The sequence below is a fragment of the Vanacampus margaritifer genome, chromosome 1 (assembly GCF_051991255.1).
Source record: "Vanacampus margaritifer isolate UIUO_Vmar chromosome 1, RoL_Vmar_1.0, whole genome shotgun sequence".
Lineage (NCBI taxonomy): Eukaryota > Metazoa > Chordata > Actinopteri > Syngnathiformes > Syngnathidae > Vanacampus > Vanacampus margaritifer.
In genome coordinates this window covers 62,007,773-62,026,209 of record NC_135432.1, presented here as the reverse complement: position 1 = coordinate 62,026,209, position 18,437 = coordinate 62,007,773, and the positions used below count along the sequence as shown (strand labels likewise).

At 39.4% G+C, this 18,437-nt stretch overlaps 1 long non-coding RNA gene across 1 annotated transcript in view; it reads right to left on the bottom strand.

The window, feature by feature from the left end:
• Positions 1-1,394: 1,394 nt before the first annotated feature.
• The window catches only part of LOC144045329 (uncharacterized), a 116,304-nt gene continuing 99,261 nt past the window's right edge, over positions 1,395-18,437 (bottom strand). Inside the window, exon 5 of the long non-coding RNA XR_013291680.1 lies at positions 1,395-1,790. This is a non-coding gene — a long non-coding RNA (uncharacterized LOC144045329). The remainder of the gene's footprint in view (positions 1,791-18,437) is intronic.

Sequence of the window (18,437 nt, the reverse complement as noted above, 5' to 3'; positions counted from 1 at the left end):
AATTCCCACACACACACACACACACGAACACACGTTGCTTCAAACATCCTCCCGGTCCTGTTATGGCTTTCCCTGGTGATCAAGTGTGACACTCGGCAAACACAAAAGCCTCAGCCCTCCCGTGGCTGCGCCTTGCTTTTCTTGGACCGCAAAATTCCTCCGGCTGCCAAGTTGGCTTGGCAAAAACGAGCTTGCATATCTCTGGAGAGAGTGTGTGTGTGTGTGTGTGTGTGTGTGTATTTGTGGTATGTTGATGCGTTGCGTGTATCACAAGGCCCCATGTTTGGATTTCCATATTTAAATGATGTCACCTGGATTCAAAGCCACCACCACAAAGTCTGTGAGGCTCTCCAAAAAAACTGTTTATTTCAATTCAACCATAATTAAAATGACTAAATCATTGCGACCAAAGGCAATACTGATTTTTTATGAAAAACATTGCTTGAACAAAAAAAAATACTGTATATGAATGTTATGAGTTGCCTAGACAACATAAATGATTTGCGACCCATTGCAAAACTCACACCAATTTCCTGTTGCTAAGCAGAACACGAAGGGCCCAAACTGTGAACCAATGAAATTGTTTACATACATCCAAGACATTTGAAGGAGCATTAAGGCACCAATTGTACACAATTGTTGTTAATAATATCCCTAAAAGTCACTCAGAAAAAGCCCTTTAATAGCTCAATTTAGTGAGCACCAAAGTATTAACTTGTGCTTTTAAGCTTGTACACAAATTTTACTCCAAAAAGAAGAGGTGTCAAGAAAGAACAAACGCAAAAAGATGCTAACTGAAGATGATGCTAACACACACACACACACACACACACACACACACACACACACACACACACACACACATTCTCACCCACAAACAAAAGAAAAAAAAAAAGAAAAAAAAGAAAAAGAGAGAGCAATGATGATGACATGTCAAATCGGTAAAATTACCAAATGAACAATACTGAGTTCTCCAGAAGAAAATAAAATAAAAAATAAAATAAAAAATAAAATAAAAAATAAAATAAAAAATAAAATAAAAAATAAAAAATAAAAAATAAAAAATAAAAAATAAAAAATAAAAAATAAAATAAAATAAAAATAAATAAAAAATAAAAAATAAAAAATAAAAAATAAAAAATAAAATAAAAAATAACAAATAAAATAAAAAATAAAATAAAATAAAAAATGAGGATTATGCTAGCAGCTGGCGCTAGCAGCTTATTGTATCTTGTTGCTAGGCAGAGTTCAGAGAGCTCGATCAGAACAATGCAAATGTTCGCATTGGTCCAAAAGTACACATCAATAAAAAAAATACTTTGTAGTAGTGTGAATTTTATTTTTATTTTACACTTATACTACAGTTAGCAAGTTGAAACATTTTACCTGGAGATCGTTTGACCCACGAACAATTATTTGTATTTCCATTATTTCCATTTGAAATAGCCTCCCACTTGACTGCAAATATAAAAGAAAAACAGAGTCGAGTCACCACCACTGCAATGATGCAACTGGTTGGTTTTCCACATGAATCCAATCGCATTAGCCATCCTTTTCCTCCTCTTCGCCACATGTCCTTTCATCTCTCCATCTTCCCCTCCGCGGTTTTGTTTGTTCCCCCCTTGCAGCACGACGTCACCTGCGGCAGGTCAGCCAGACCGACAAAACCGACGCCAGAGCCGCCGCGAGCTCAAAAGTCTGCAGTTCGTCTTGTGGTTTTGGAGTCGTGACGGGACGTCTTGGTCTGACGCGCCGTCCAATGTCAACACTTGCTCTGAATATCAATCGTGCTGTAGGAAAAGGAGGATATTCCTTTTGGGGAAGATTTTGGAGATGAGGCAAAAGTGGATATATAAAGATGGGCTTTGGTGAGATGATTCAATGATGTAATTTTAAAGATGATTGCATGTTTTTTTTTATTCTATTTTATGGAATAAAATGGTAAACGTCTATCTTGGCAAATGTAGATCAAAATTATGTAAATGACATCTTACATACATTTTAGTCAAGCAAGTTCTCAAAGTGGTAACTTAAGTCCGACTTGAGTCAAGTCATGTGACTCGAGTCTTCATTTCTAAATTGGTGACTAACCGTAAATAACAAACAAAATCCAAGGCCTCCTCCTGCAACGACACAGCAGATGACCTCAACTTTATGACCCGCAACCTGTTGGTCCTGAGCGATTGCTTGCCCCCCCCCCCCCACACACACACACACATCCAAACTACCACCATCACAAGATAGATTCTCAACATGAGAAGCCCATCAGCAGACCTTGCTTCAGCTTTTACGAGAAGGTTTTCACACACAGGGTCCAATGCTCCTATACTTACTGAAGTCTGGTGATTAAAGTATATAAAAAATATGGGGTGGGGTGGGGGTGTGGGGGGGGTGCAGAGCCTCTAAAAGTCGGTGATTTAGGGAGCTGCCGCTAGGGTTCAGAAAGGGGGCAACCAGTTCAAGTATCTGCTGAAGAGGTGTGCTGAAAATACATTGCTCAGTTCATGCAAATGTGACCCAGAAGGACTTTGGGGAGCTCTGGGGATGATGCATCACATGGTTTAGTAAGTGCTACAATTATTAAAAAAGAAAAAGAAAAAAAAAAGTTTAGTTGTCCTTCCTAGAAATTTTATTTTACTATTTCTTTATTTGCAAGAATTACTTTTTTTTTTTATGGTTTTTTTTTTTTTTGCCCCTGTATTATTGGGTTATTGTGTTGTTTTCTTCTCCTGGTGTCCTTTTTTTAATTTAATGTATTCTTTTTTTTTTTGTCTCTTTATTTATATTATTTACTCTTTAATTTTTTTTATTATTTATTTATTTATGTTTATTGTACTGCCTAGGACTTATGCATTATTTTTTTTTATTTATTTCAAATTTGTAAAATTGTATCAGTTATAGATACTGATTGATTAATATTAATTAATATTTACTAAATTTGATTTTATGTTTGTTTTATTTATAATATTTAATTATTTATTAAAGCTTTAATATTAGTGTACTTCACAAATAATGCACACATTCAATACATCATCTTTTTTTCAATAATACGTTTTAAATGTGCTGTCATGCCTATGATGTATTTATTAGTTGTTGTTTTTTTTTCATTATTTATTTTATTCATTTATTTGACAAAAAGTGCTCCAACATTGGTTCTCCTCACTTTTTCTTCAAATGAGCAGTTCCCGAACCTCCTGATGTCCAACCAATCGTTAACACGTGCTCAGGGCTACTGTATGAGATGCGATAGAGTTAACAGACTTACAGTCACACTGGAAAAATAAAGACGAAGTGCAACGGAACACCGAGTCCCTGACCCTTCGCTCACCTTCCCGATCACCTTGTAAAAAAAATGTTTTTAAAAAAATAACGGTGAGCCCATCATTTCCACCCTTACAGGATTCATCTGCTGGCCTCTCATCTGACGGAGTGGCCCGCGATGCCTTCAAGTGCCAGCCGGGCTATAAAAGACACATCCTGATGGGCCCTTCTTCCTCTGTTGTGTTTAATAGCCGTCACCCCCCCCACCCCCCACCCCCTCCTCCTGACCCTTCAGCCGGCGCACCACCCACCCTCAAACTCAGACCCTTGGCTCACCCCTCACGCTCAGGGTTCAGGGTTAGGGCAGCAGACTTGTCAGCCAATTGGGCCGCTGCCCAGAAGAACTGAGGCGCTGAGACGTAAGAGACCCCGAAGACCCTTGTGATGTCCCGTGAGCTTCAGACAGAGTGTTTATAACGTCTTAAATTTGTGGAGAGCAGATATTTATGTGAAAAGCAGCTTAGGCAAAAAAAAAAAAAAAAGTGGTTAACAACAGAGTTCAAATAACTATTAAGGATATTACACACAACATTGTGGGGCGACCACGTCAGAGTCACTGGAATGGTAACTTATTAATAACTCTTTGACTGCCAGACGTTTTCAGAAAAGGGATGCCGTGGGTGCCAGCCGATTTTAAGCATTTTGACTGATCTTTCAAGGTCCATAGAAAAGTATGTGTTTGGACTATGGAAACACACATACTACCAAAAAAAGATTGGACTCTCATCTTTCATCAGGAAAAAAAAAGTTTGTTTCTACCTTATTCCGTTTTTCAGTAATCCACAATAGAAAATGGCTAGTTTCACCTCTGTTTTGAAACAAACGTCTTTTAACGTCTTTGGCACTCCTCCATAGGATTTTACTAAACGTTATTTAACGTCTTTGGCAGTCAAAGAGTTAAAGATGACGTCGCCAATAGACTATGTTAAATACAGTTTACTGTACATGCTTGGCTAGGTGCTACTGTTTTGGTTAGCAAAATAGTTTAAAGGACAATACAGCAAAGTTGTTGTCTGTTAACGAAAACTAACAACATTCAAAAAAAAAATGTCGTTAACGAAATAAAATAAAAACAAATGTTTTTTAAAAACAAAAACTGACTGAAACTATATTTTACATTTACAAAACTAACAAAGTAACTATAATTATAGTGAAAATGTCCTTTTTTTTTAGTCTTTGATAATTAATTTAATACATGAGTCTTTGGGGTTTATTTTAAATAAGATTATAAATATATATTTATTTTTTTATATTAACCAGAATAAGGTCGTTTGAAAGTGTGTTCCGCAGAAGTGACGTCATCTAGCAGCAGCCAATAGAAAAGCACCTTCAGATGATGTCACTCCTGGGCGACAATTTTGCATGCTTGACTTTTGGCTCCAATGCTTTGGCTCGCCCGCATTTTCATTTAACTCAGCCGAAATGCAAGGCTAGGTAAGTTTGCTAAATATTGCACACAAGTAATACAAATCAAAAAATAAAAATAATACTGAAACTAGCTAATACTAAACTAAAACTTAGCATTTTTTTTAAATAACTAAAACAAATAAAAACTACCAGAACCACCTTAAAACAAATTAAAACTAAAACTTAATAAAAAAATAAAACTAACAAAAAAACGAAAATTCCAGAACAATAACAACCCTGTAATACACATAAAACTGTGGATAATACTAATAATAATATTTGATACAGAGGATTTGTCTACTTGAAAAAAGTATTTCCCAGCTCACGAAGCATTATTTAAGAGCCTGGGATCTGCCGCTTCCTGCTTCAGGACAAAGCGAGCGCCAACATTCATGCACTTGTCTCATATTTTTAGACTGCTTGCCTGTGAATCTCTTGACGACGTCAATTTATGTGGGCACTTCTTTGGTTTCCTGTTGAAACTAAAAAAAGCTGGAGGTGTAATCACAGCAGGCCAACACAATAGATTTCTATCAGGAGAAGGAAAAGCTACGGCCCAATGAAAAAAAAAAAAAAAAACGTTTACATGAATTTACCAATGCTAATTTGGAGCCATGGGAAACCATATCTGGTAAAAAAAAAAAAAAGGGGTTAAGTTACCACATGAGAATCCTTGCCTTAATAATTACTAAAACTTAGGCTAGTGTCAAAGGTTAATTTTGAGGCATGTCAAATGCATATTAGGTAACCAAAGGGGGTTACATTACCAAAGAGTCCAGCTCTTGGAAATGAAAAAAAAAAAAAAAAAGTATGTGAACCCATATTTAAGAAATTGTTATGTTACTGAAAATGCTTCAAGGCTTGCATTAACATATATTGGGTTACATGAACTTCCTTCATTTTCAAATTGCTAATTTTGAAGTGTTGGGAACCATATTTACTAAGGGGTTAAGTGACCAACTATGGTTCCTTACTTTAATGACAATGAGGTGTTGTGAACCTTTTTTTTTGTGTCAGATGCTGATTTGGAGGTGCAAAGAACCATATTTAGCTATTAAAATAAAATGGTCACATAAATTTTGCCTTATTGAGAGAAAAAAAAAAAGTTAAGTAACATTTATTCATTCGCTGTGAGATGCTAATTTGGGGATCATTTTTGGCGACCACATTTGTTACGTCGCCAAATATGGAGGACCAAAACTAAAAATAAAGAAACGAGTAAATAAATAAATAAATAATAGTGAAAATAAAAACGGATATAAAACTGGATGAATATGTTTTCATTTGGAAACCATTTATACAGTTGCTGATATTGGTCATCTTTTAAACAATATGAAGGCATTACTCACATTTCACTAACAATTGACAGATATGATGTATGTATATAGTGCAGGTATGTATATGTAAATGTTTTTTTTATGTACGTGTGTAAATGTGTATATATGCACATTTATGTTTATGATAAGGTTTAGTGTATAAGAGAGTGTGTTTGGGGAGGGTTGGGAAATGGGTTTTGCATTTTTTGTGTGTTTTTTGTTGTGTTAAAAACCAATAAATATATTGTTAAAAAAAGAAATATATAAAATTCAAAAATTAAATACAAAAATATATAATATATACACGGAAATAAAAACAACTATGTATATATATATCCCTAAATTAAAAAAAATAATGTGTGTAAATGTGTATATATGCACATTTATGTTTATGATAAGGTTTAGTGTATAAGAGAGTGTGTTTGGGGAGGGTTGGGAAATGGGTTTTGCATTTTTTTTGTGTTTTTTGTTGTGTTAAAAAACAATAAATATATTGTTAAAAAAAGAAAAAATTCAAAAATTAAATACAAAAAAATATATAATATATAAACGGAAATAAAAACAACTATGTATATATATATCCCTAAATTAAAAAAAATAACGTGTGTAAATGTGTATATATGCACATTTATGTTTATGATAAGGTTTAGTGTATAAGAGAGTGTGTTTGGGGATGGTTGGGAAATGGGTTTTGCATTTTTTTGTGTTTTTTTTTTGTGTTAAAAACCAATAAATATATTGTTAAAAAAAGAAAAAATTCAAAAATTAAATACAAAAAATATATAATATATAAACGGAAATAAAAACAACTATGTATATATATATCCCTAAATTAAAAAAAATAAAAATAAAATTCTAACACAAAAATATATATAAAAATAAATGTCGAAATAAACACAAAAATAAATATTTAAATAGAATTAAATATCAATCAATAAATAAAAACCCTCTGCGCTCACATTTATTCATTTCATGCTGCAGACGCTCTGTCGGGTCGAAATGTTATTCAAATGAGGGGGCGGTCTTTAAGCGCGTTATGGGTTGGGCTTCGCCGTTGCAAACTGCCTTTCATTGGTCGAGTGAGCGGGTCGGCGAACATGGAAGTCTCGCCGGCTTGCGTGGAGAGCTCCAGCAATGGACGACTATCTTATCCACTGTCACCACAGCTTGTGACTTGAGTCGCTCGATCGACAACAAGTCGTTTTATTTTTTTCAGTGTCAGATGCCAATTTGGATGTGTGAGGAACCATATTTGGAAACTACAGTTATGAAGCTAGCAATTGTTCCTTACATTCAGATACTGTGTCGGATGTTGATTTAGATAGGTTGCCTCTTGATTGGAAAACGCCATTTCCTTCATAAATAATCGCACATGCTAACATTAGCCTAGCCTGTTGCTACATTTGTTGCTTCATAAATCATTTTTATTTTTTTGCTGCTATGTGCTGCTAAATGTATCCTTTTACTGTTAATCTTGCACCTGACATATTGCACCCTGTGTGATGATGTCAGCGCAAAACACTTTCAATAATTGCCCTGATTAATCTTCTAAGCCAAGTCCAGGCTTCATCTATCGGTCTTGAGTGACATGTAAAACCCCGCCAACGCCATTTTACCTCGGTCTAAATTACCAGGGCATAAAACAACAGGGATCCTTTGACAGTAACAGTACAGGCCACGGAATGGCGTCATGAGAAGCGTCGGCAGGGTCACGTCTCTGCGGCGGGTGCATGTGAAGTGCGTGGATGTGTTTACCCACGTTCATCCTGTCTGTGTTGGACGGCCGCCCTGCAGTCGGCTGGACGGCGCGTCGGGATCTGAGGGCAGGTTTCCTTCTGGCGAGCTGACTAATTGTTTAGAAGGAAGAAGGTGAAACATAATCTATAAACAGCCGTGTTGTACGGGGGGGGTCAGAGGGCCTGGGACAGTGGCTGACCTGTCATATTACTACATGGATAGGATTTAAAGACAACCATCCGCACAAACACGGCGTCACAAACCATGGCGCCATCGAAACACATGAGACGTGTCCAAGGCGTTACTTCACTTTGCTTCATTTGTTACAATTTTCAATTATTATTAAGCATTCCCACATGTTATTGTGATTTTTATTCTCCACACTTTTTTGCCTGGTAACAACTCCCAGATAATACCTCCGATTTACACCGTTCAAATTGCTTCGAAAATTCACGCCTCCCGCCATTTAGTTATTATTATTTTCTTAAATAAGAAGTCGTTAACTCTTTGACTGCCAAAAACGTTAAACAACGTTTAGTAAAATCCTATGGAGGAGTGCCAAAGACGTTAAAAGACGTTTTTTTTCAAAACAGAGGTGAAACTAACCATTTTCTATTGTTGATTACTGACAAATGGAATAAGGTAGAAACAAACTTTTTTTTCTGATGAAAGATGAGAGTCCAATCTTTCATTTGGTAGTATGTGTGTTTCCATAGTCCAAACACATAATTTTCTGTGGACCTTGAAAGATCAGTCAAAAATGCTTAAATCGGCTGGCACCCACGGCATCCCTTTTCTGAAAACGTCTGGCAGTCAAAGAGTTAAGGTGACTAAATATGGTTACTCAACTTAATGACAACACAGAGTTAGGTGAATTTGCGGCAGCGACAGATACTTTCTTTCCTTTGGTCCTTCCTCTGGTCTCCTGAAGTGTTCGGTTTAGGTGAACAGTATGGGATTTTTTTATAGGTTTTAGGTGAACTAATGAATACACGCTCACACGCACGCACACACAAAATTTAAAATAGAAAAAAATAAAATAAAATAAAAGTAAAGAGAGAGCAATGATGATGACATGTCAAATCGGTAAAATTACCGAATGAACAATACTGAGCTCCCCAGAAAAAAAGAAAAGAAAAAAAAGATACTCGTTAGGAGGTGTGAGGAACCATATTTGGTAACTAAAATGGGTAAGATACCAAGTGTGGTTGTTTGTCTGGATACATTTAAGAGGTACAAGAACTTACATCCATTTGTCAAATGATAATTTTGAAGGAGTAGGAACCTTATTTGGCAACTTAAGTGGCTTGGTTACCAAATATGGTTCCTTACTCTGATACAAAGTGTTAGGTGAGTGCCAAATCCCAGTTTGGTGATTTAGACAACCATATTTAGTAACCAAAGTGGTAAGACTACCAAACATGGTTCCTTACTTTAATAAAAATAATTAAAAGTTGACATGAGTTTGCTTTCATATTAAATGCTAATTTGGAGGTAAGGCGAATCATTACTAAAGTGGTATCATTTTGAGAGGTAACTAAAGGGAATAAGTTACCAAATGAGGTTCCTTGCCCTAAAACTAAAGGGTTCAGTGAACATTTTTCAGTGCCAGATGCTAATTTTGAATGGTGAGGAACCATATCTGGTAATTCCAATTATTTCAGCCATCAAAATGCTCCCTTCCGTTAATACTAATAAAGGTTTACATGTGAAAGCACTTCAACGTCGAGCGCTAATTAAAAGCCGTGGGGAAACATATTTTGCGACTAAAGTGGTTAAACTACCGAATATGCCTCCTTGCTTGATGACAGTTTAACATAGGAACAATTTCACATAAAAAAAAAACCATGTGCCTTACAGAGGAAACTGGGATGTGAGCGTGCCTGCTCTCTGCACATGGAGAGGATGTTAAGACCATCATGTTCAGTGTGACAAATTGATCGGAGTCAATTGAGCTTCTATTATTAACCTCCTATGGTTCACTGTCAATTATCTGTGCCATTAACTCTGTAATACTGTATGCAATATGTATTTAACATTCTCCGGTATCCAGCATTGCTGTAGCTAATCTGCAATCGTTGGGCGGCGGTAGGAAAAAAAAAAAAAAAAAAAGGTCCAGAAATCATGGCTGTTAATGTCAGTTCATTTTAATTAGATTTAATGAAGTGGTTAAGGTCATTTATACCTCTGTTACTGAGTTCTTTTAGGATTTATAGAAATAATAAGGAGCACTTATAGATAGGCCATAAATTCGCCTACATTGCTTCTCTGCTCTTTAAGTCAAGGTATGAATATGTTTTTTCTGCAATGATGACCATATTAAAGATAATATTACTGTCCACTTCAGAGACGGTTGTGGATTACTTATATCTATTTAAAAGTCGTGAATGAATTTGAGAGGAAACGGCTACTGCAGGGGGAAAAAAATGTTGGAAGCCAACATGGGGGAAATAGTGACACTCAATGGGAATGCACAGGACCTTAACTGACACTTCTTATGAATGCCACGAAAAAAAAATATAATAATAATAAATGTAGCAACAGGCTAGGCTAATGTTAGCATGTGCGTTTATTTTTTTTTTTAGCATTCTTCGCATATCAGGAAATGGATGACAATTTCTCTGAAATGATGAAATCCCACTTTAGACAGATTGCAATTCCAGTTTTCTTTGAATTCATTTGTCATTTAACTTCAATTAAAAATGTGTAATTTTCTCCTAATTTATCTTTAAATGTACTTCATAAGCACATGCATTAAAATCCTAACATTGTCTGGTCAGTGCTGGATTTCACTTTCCTTTGCTTTCTTTGGTCCTTCCTCGGGTCTCCTGACGGCCTCACGACTCTGGCTGGAAGTGTTCGGTTTAGGTGAACGGTATGGGATTTTTTTAATAGGTTTTAGGTGAACTAATGAATACACACACATTCGCATGCACGCACGCACATACACATACAAAAATAAATAAATAAATAAATAAATAAATAAAATAAAAGGAGAGCAATGATGATGACATGTCAAATCGGTAAAATTACCAAATGAACAATACTGAGCTCTCCAGGAAAAAATAAATAATAAATCCTAACATTCAGCTAATAGCATTTAGCTTTTCAGCATTCCCACGCAATTTCTGCGGAAATTGCACTTAGTCTAGTTTTACAATGTGACTGGTAAGTCGCTCCTACAAAAAAAGTGTCTTAATGCTTTTTTTTTTTTATTGCTAATGGCTCTTTGTGGGCAGATTTATGATCCAGACAAGGGACAATCACAGTGAAGGGGGGGGGGGGGGGGGCAAAGAGTCGTCCGCGGGATGATTTACAGTTAGCAGAAAAGCTTTTTTGAAATTAAGTTCTGATTAGAAAGTGCACACAGTCTGACCCGCTAGTGGCGCAAACAATGTCAGATCCATTTTGCGGCCGGCCTCATTAGGCAGTCTCTTTGCGATATGACTGACACGTCGTTATTTGTCCACTCGCTTGTCTCCGCCATTAGCATGTGATAAATTAGCGGCGTCAGATGTGTGTCATGACAGAGCTAGCTCCATAAACAACGTCACTTTTTTGAGCAGGGAGGGTCACAGGAACGCTTGATGTGGAAGAAGCGCTTTGTGGAGGAAAGCCACAAAGTCCATCTTCTCTGTGTGTCAATTAGTGGACCCCGACCACCGGCAGTGACATTTGGTGAGGTTCATGGCTTATGCTTCAGTCACTTTGACACCAGTCAACAATGTGACAGCAAAAAAAAAAAAAAAAAAAAATTATTGACAGGTCAGCAGTGATATTTAACTGTTGCAAACAAAAACCTGAAAACCTTCATGTATTCACTTAAGTTATGGCCTGGTTAAGGTAAATTGCTCAGATCTTCATAATGCCCTCTGGTCATCAAGCAACATGTGTTGGGCCTCAAATGCTATCAAGCGAAATCAAGTATCAATTTCCCGCACTGACACTAAATGTCCAAAAAGCCTCCCTACATCCTCTAATGTCTTCCTCTTCTGCTTGGAGATGGCGTATGTTTAATGGAAGCTTTCCATCTGCCCGCGCCGCCCCCGCATTAGAGCTCGGTGGCGTGGGCCCCCGGCGCTTTCCATTTTCGGGGAGTGTGATTATTGAAGGGCTGATTACAATGTCTGCGACAGGGAAGTGCAGCCCGCGTTCGCTGACAGCTGGGCAATCTCACCGAGAGACGCGGCGGGCTGAAGACTTAATGACGCTTGAAACTCGGAACGCTCTTTGCGAGTACCGCCAACGTGCGATGGAGCTGGTTTGTCGGCAGTTGGACTGGCCTGGCAACATGTGGGAATCCTTTGGACTGAGATCCAACAATGGACACAATTGGTTGGCGAGTTAGTAATTAAGTTAGGCCTGGTAAATACTTTTTTTTCTTTTTTTCGGGAGAGCTCAGTATTGTTCATTTGGTAATTTTACCGATTTGACATGTCATCATCATTGCTCTCTCTTTTTTTATTTTATTTTTTATTTTATTTTTCATTTTTTATTTTATTTTATTTTTTATTTTATTTTTTATTTAATTTTTTTTTTTATTTTGTATGTGTGCGTGCGTGTGAGTGTGTATTCAATAGTTCACCTAAAACCTATTAAAAAATCCCATACCATTCACCTAAACCGAACACTTCCAGCCAGAGTCGTGACTTCTAAAAGCAATCGGGCTGTTTTTTTGTTTGGATTTTGTGCCTTCCCGACCAAGTACGTATACAGACGCTCCCCTACTTACGAACGTTCGAGTTACGAACAACGGTACATACGAACATGTCTGCGCGCATGTCAAAAAATGTTCGGAAAGAGATGCTGTAAGTTAGATTTTGTATGCGCGCCTTTTTCCGAGTAGTGCTTCTTTCCGCCGCTAATACCGACGCTCGGCGCTGTGAGAGCTCACCCAGCATTGGAGGCTCAGCAACGTGTCGAGGAGGAGGAAGAAGAAGAAACGCCTGTCGCTCATAGATAAAGCCATCGCACTCTTCGAGCAGCAAGACCCAAATATTGAACGTTGCACAAAGGTTGCAAATCAATTGAATGATGCCATACAGTGCTACCGCATCATTTATGATGAAAAAAGAAGAAAACTGTGCAATCGTAGTTAGATCGCTTCTTTCGGCCAGTTTCTAGTAAATCCTCCAAGGAAGATACTCATCAACCCTCATCTTGTTCTCCTCGACCCTCAACTTCTTCCTACATTGAAGTTACGGAGGAGGAAGTAACTTTTGAAGCCCATTCCAGCGACGACGAAGAACCTCTCATGATATAAAATCCTCCTCTTCCTCCTCCTCCATCAAATTAAGCATCGAGTACATCTTCCAAAAGTAAGTTAAACTTCATTTTATTTATCTTATTACGTACATGTACATACTGTGTGTGTCTCTCGCTCTCTCTCTCTAACATACGTAGTACAGTACTGTACGTATTCTCTTTAAACATAAATTATAATACAAAATATAGCACTGAAGCAACTTACGAACAAATTCACCTTACGAACGATCGCTCGGAACGTAACTCGTTCGTAAGTTGGGGAGCGTCTGTATATATATTTTGGTCGGTAGGTTAAGTTGATATATTTGGCATATCACTGTCACCTACAGGACATGATTTCCTGACATATGATTTTTCATTCAAGCAATTCTAAAAGAGCCACCATTCATCCGTTTTGTTGATATTATCTTAGTTTGGGCCTTTAATGCATTATTTTTTCCTTTAAATACATGAGCTAAGGCGACCCAAACAGGGAGGCGAAAAGAACAAAGGAAAATGCAAGAAAAATACAAAAGGAAAGAACACATACGAGAGCACACGGTATCAAATGGTCAGCCGGAGCATGCCTCTTAGTGTTTGACATCCACCTGAAATGCCCCCATGTTCTTCCCTCTAGAAGTGCCTGTGGTGGTCTCCAACTGCCGACTTGTTTTTGAGGACTACTCATTGCCTCATCCCTGCCTTAGGGCAAAACTTCATCCCCATCTCAAGCTCTTCTGTTTTATATTTCCCCTCTTCTTCTAGAGTCCTCTCTTCCCTTCACTCATCAACCGCTGTTCACTCGATACACGCTCTCGGCGCATCTCTTTTTTCTTCTCTCCCTCTGCATCCCCTCAGGGCAGCAGGTTCGGGCAAGGAGTCTATTGCGGCGATCAGAGCCGGGCCAACCTGTATTGTGGACAGCCGTGCCACATGGGGGCACACCTTGCCCGAGGATAGGTCCGTTCGCGCTGGGGGTGAGGGAAATGCTGGGGGTTCGAGGGCGAGGTAAGGCCAGGCTGGTTGGTTGCCTGCATGAGGAGCAGGAGGTAGAAGGGGGGGGGGCAGGATGCCGAGACGGCACAGCCTGAAGGGGAGGCCCAGGGAGGCAGATGAGGGTGAGGGGCTAGAGACGGCGTAGCCAGAAAGGGTCAAGGGTTGTGAGGAAGGTCTGCATGGTCCAGCTGAGGCTCTACTGATCCATGCTTGAGTGGAGCTGACAGGTGAGAGTGCAGCACCATCACTAAGGTGGAGATGATGGTGGCGATGGGGCAGAAGCAAGATTGAAGAGTGCGACGGAAGAAGCCATCGCAAAAGAAGAGCTCAACCGGAGTGTACAGTGTGACTAAAAGCATTTAAAAGTCAAGCAGTCTCACCGCCGCGTAGCTTTTCACTGGCGGCTCCACCGAGTGTGACAACCCGGCCATGTGTTCTTTCACAGAGCGGCTAGAAAATAGGACTTTCTGTCACTTTGGCTCCGGATCACACGCCGGGGTGGGGGTGGGGGGAGGGGGGTTCTCGTAGTTTGCCTGCAATTGCATTTGTGCATTTGCGACAAACCGCGCGGTGGAAATGCTCCATCTGCTCAGCCGCCTGAATTTCCATGTCCACGCCGACCCGATTCCATCACCTATGTCGGAGGGGGAAGGAATGGCTTGTGGTGGTGTGGCGGATGGCGGTGGGTGGTGGGTGGGTGGGTGGGGGGGATGTACACAAAAAGTCACCCTGAATCTGCCAGCTGATTAATCAAGGGCGATTTGGCGGCGAGCGCAGCCTACCCGCTCCTTCCTGGCTAGTCCGTGTGTATTTATTCAGAGTAACCCGTGGCCAGTCATGCCTGACCTCAAACCATCAGGAGCAGCCACAGTTGCGCCCAAGCATAAACAAAAAAATGTGTAATGAAGGTAATAGGACAGAGCACGCAGGAGGGAGTCAATGGGTGAGTAAGAAAGAGTGGGGGGGGGGGGGGGGACCTTGTGCTCTTTCTTTCCTCTCAGATAGAGATCTTGAGCTTCACAGCAGAGTGCACGGGTCCAGACACGGAGCCCCGAATAGCCGCCTGCGCGCTGGTGTTTACTTCTCGGTTGACATGGGAAGGGAAGTCATTGACCTTATGTCAGAGCAGCCAGGGTTCATCCATCTTCCAGGCTCAAGGTATGTTTTGTTGGGATTCGAATAGCCGACGGGAGAAGGAGGAGGGGGGGGGGGACCTTTTTACTTGCATAAAAGAGAATCGGAACACCAGGCTGCACTGATGGAACCGCACGGTCAACAGGGCCTCAAACACGATCAGGGCAACGGTTGGTCCAGGTTTAACTCAGGAGGTGACAGATTAAAAAAACAAAAACATACCAACAACTGGAACAGTTAAGCCTGTTCAAGGTCATGGGGGTGAGCCGGAGCATCTTCCGGTTGACTTTAAGGCAGAGACGGGATACCACGGACTGGTTTCTCATCGTTATAGGCACAAAGAGGCAACCAATAAACAACTTTATCAACTTGAGTGCTCAGAGAAAACCTTAGCAAGTGAAAACTTCTAGCAACTTCCAGATGCCAGAATACATCCCGTCTCTTTTCTGCCAGATGCGGAAGAAGGCCTAGTCTGTCCAAAATGGCTCCTACTCTTCTACTGTCTTGGCTGTACCCACACAGGAGGGCGGTTCTGCCTAGCCCATGTGACAATGTGTGACCTGATGGTCTTAACTGGATTCAACTCCTAAATGTGCAAAGTGCAGATAGATAGGAAAACGCAGAGGCAGGTGAAAGGTCACAGCCACACAATGGCCTACTTCAAGTCACAGATCTGCTTATGTGCCAAAGACGGGAGAACATGCAAACTCAACAGGGGATGGCCCAAGGTGAGGTTCGACCCTACGACTTGGGAGTATGACACAGCTGCGCAACAGAGACCGTGTTTTCGTACCATGAAAACCAGCACAGTGGACGAGTAGTTAGCACGTCTCTTTTACAGTTTTGAGGTTTGGGGTTTGAATGGACAGTATCTCCGCCATTCAAGAAGTTGTGGTTCAATTCCCCCGACATAAACTAAGCTCTTTTAGGCGTGTGTCTTGTGTTCCTGTAGTTTCCAAAGCAATCAAGTTCATACTAAACTGACGCAAAGCAGCAGGCTTGATCCGTTTCATCATCCAGCTATGACGGCAAGCCGGAGAACTCCAAAGAAAGAGAGTTATTGATTGAACATGAAGGTTAGCCGTAAGTCTGCCATGGTCAGGTCTCGAATGGTTCTGACTGTTACCAAGAGATTTGTCTCTTGTCTTTTAGAGAGGAAAAAAAAAGACTTAAACTTAAAAAAAGAAAAAGAAAAGCAAAACAACGCGGTGGATAGAAGACGGGAAGGAAAAAAAAATGTTTTTGAAAGTTTTGTTCTAAACGTAATACAAATTTTTCAATCAAGCACGCTGTGATTGGTCAACTGCTGGTCACATGACATACGGACGCCATCTTGTTACCCTGCTGAAACCGAGTTGGCCAAACTCTCTCTATATACGGCTCTGCCCATCCGTCTGTCCGTCTGTCCGTCCGTCCGTCCATCCATCCATCCATCCATCCATCAATCCTTTAATCCATCTATCAATCATCCATCCATCATTCTAGCCATTCGTTCATCAATCCGTCCATCCATCAATCCTTTAATCCATCTATCAATCATCCAACCATCATTCTAGCCATACATTCATCCATCCGTCCATCCATCCATCAATCACTCTCGCCATAAATTAATCCATCCATCCATCTGTCCATTAATCTATCAATCATCGATCCATCACTCTAGCCATAAATTCATCCATTAATCCATCTATCAATCATCCATCCATCCTTCACTCTAGCCATAAATCCATCCATCTGTCCATCATCAATCTATCTATTTATCTATCAATCATCCATCCATCACTCTAGCCATAAATTCATCCATTAATCCATCTATCAATTATCCATCCATCCATCACTCTAGCCATAAATTCATCCATCCATCCATCCATCCATCTGTCCATCCATCACTCTATCTATTTATCTATCAATCATCCATCCATCACTCTAGCCATAAATTCATCCATTAATCCATCTATCAATCATCCATCCATCCATCACTCTAGCCATAAATCCATCCATCCATCCATCTGTCCATCATCAATCCATCTATTTATCTATCAATCATCCATCCATCACTCTAGCCATAAATTCATCCATTAATCCATCTATCAATCATCCATCCATCCATCACTCTAGCCATAAATCCATCCATCCATCCATCTGTCCATCATCAATCCATCTATTTATCTATCAATCATCCATCCATCACTCTAGCCATAAATTCATCCATTAATCCATCTATCAATCATCCATCCATCCATCACTCTAGCCATAAATCCATCCATCCATCCATCTGTCCATCATCAATCCATCTATTTATCTATCAATCATCCATCCATCACTCTAGCCATAAATTCATCCATTAATCCATCTATCAATCATCCATCCATCCATCACTCTAGCCATAAATCCATCCATCCATCCATCTGTCCATCATCAATCCATCTATTTATCTATCAATCATCCATCCATCACTCTAGCCATAAATTCATCCATTAATCCATCTATCAATCATCCATCCATCCATCACTCTAGCCATAAATCCATCCATCCATCCATCTGTCCATCATCAATCCATCTATTTATCTATCAATCATCCATCCATCACTCTAGCCATAAATTCATCCATTAATCCATCTATCAATCATCCATCCATCCATCACTCTAGCCATAAATCCATCCATCCATCCATCTGTCCATCATCAATCCATCTATTTATCTATCAATCATCCATCCATCACTCTAGCCATAAATTCATCCATTAATCCATCTATCAATCATCCATCCATCCATCACTCTAGCCATAAATCCATCCATCCATCCATCTGTCCATCATCAATCCATCTATTTATCTATCAATCATCCATCCATCACTCTAGCCATAAATTCATCCATTAATCCATCTATCAATCATCCATCCATCCATCACTCTAGCCATAAATCCATCCATCCATCCATCTGTCCATCATCAATCCATCTATTTATCTATCAATCATCCATCCATCACTCTAGCCATAAATTCATCCATTAATCCATCTATCAATCATCCATCCATCCATCACTCTAGCCATAAATCCATCCATCCATCCATCTGTCCATCATCAATCCATCTATTTATCTATCAATCATCCATCCATCACTCTAGCCATAAATTCATCCATTAATCCATCTATCAATCATCCATCCATCCATCACTCTAGCCATAAATCCATCCATCCATCCATCTGTCCATCATCAATCCATCTATTTATCTATCAATCATCCATCCATCACTCTAGCCATAAATTCATCCATTAATCC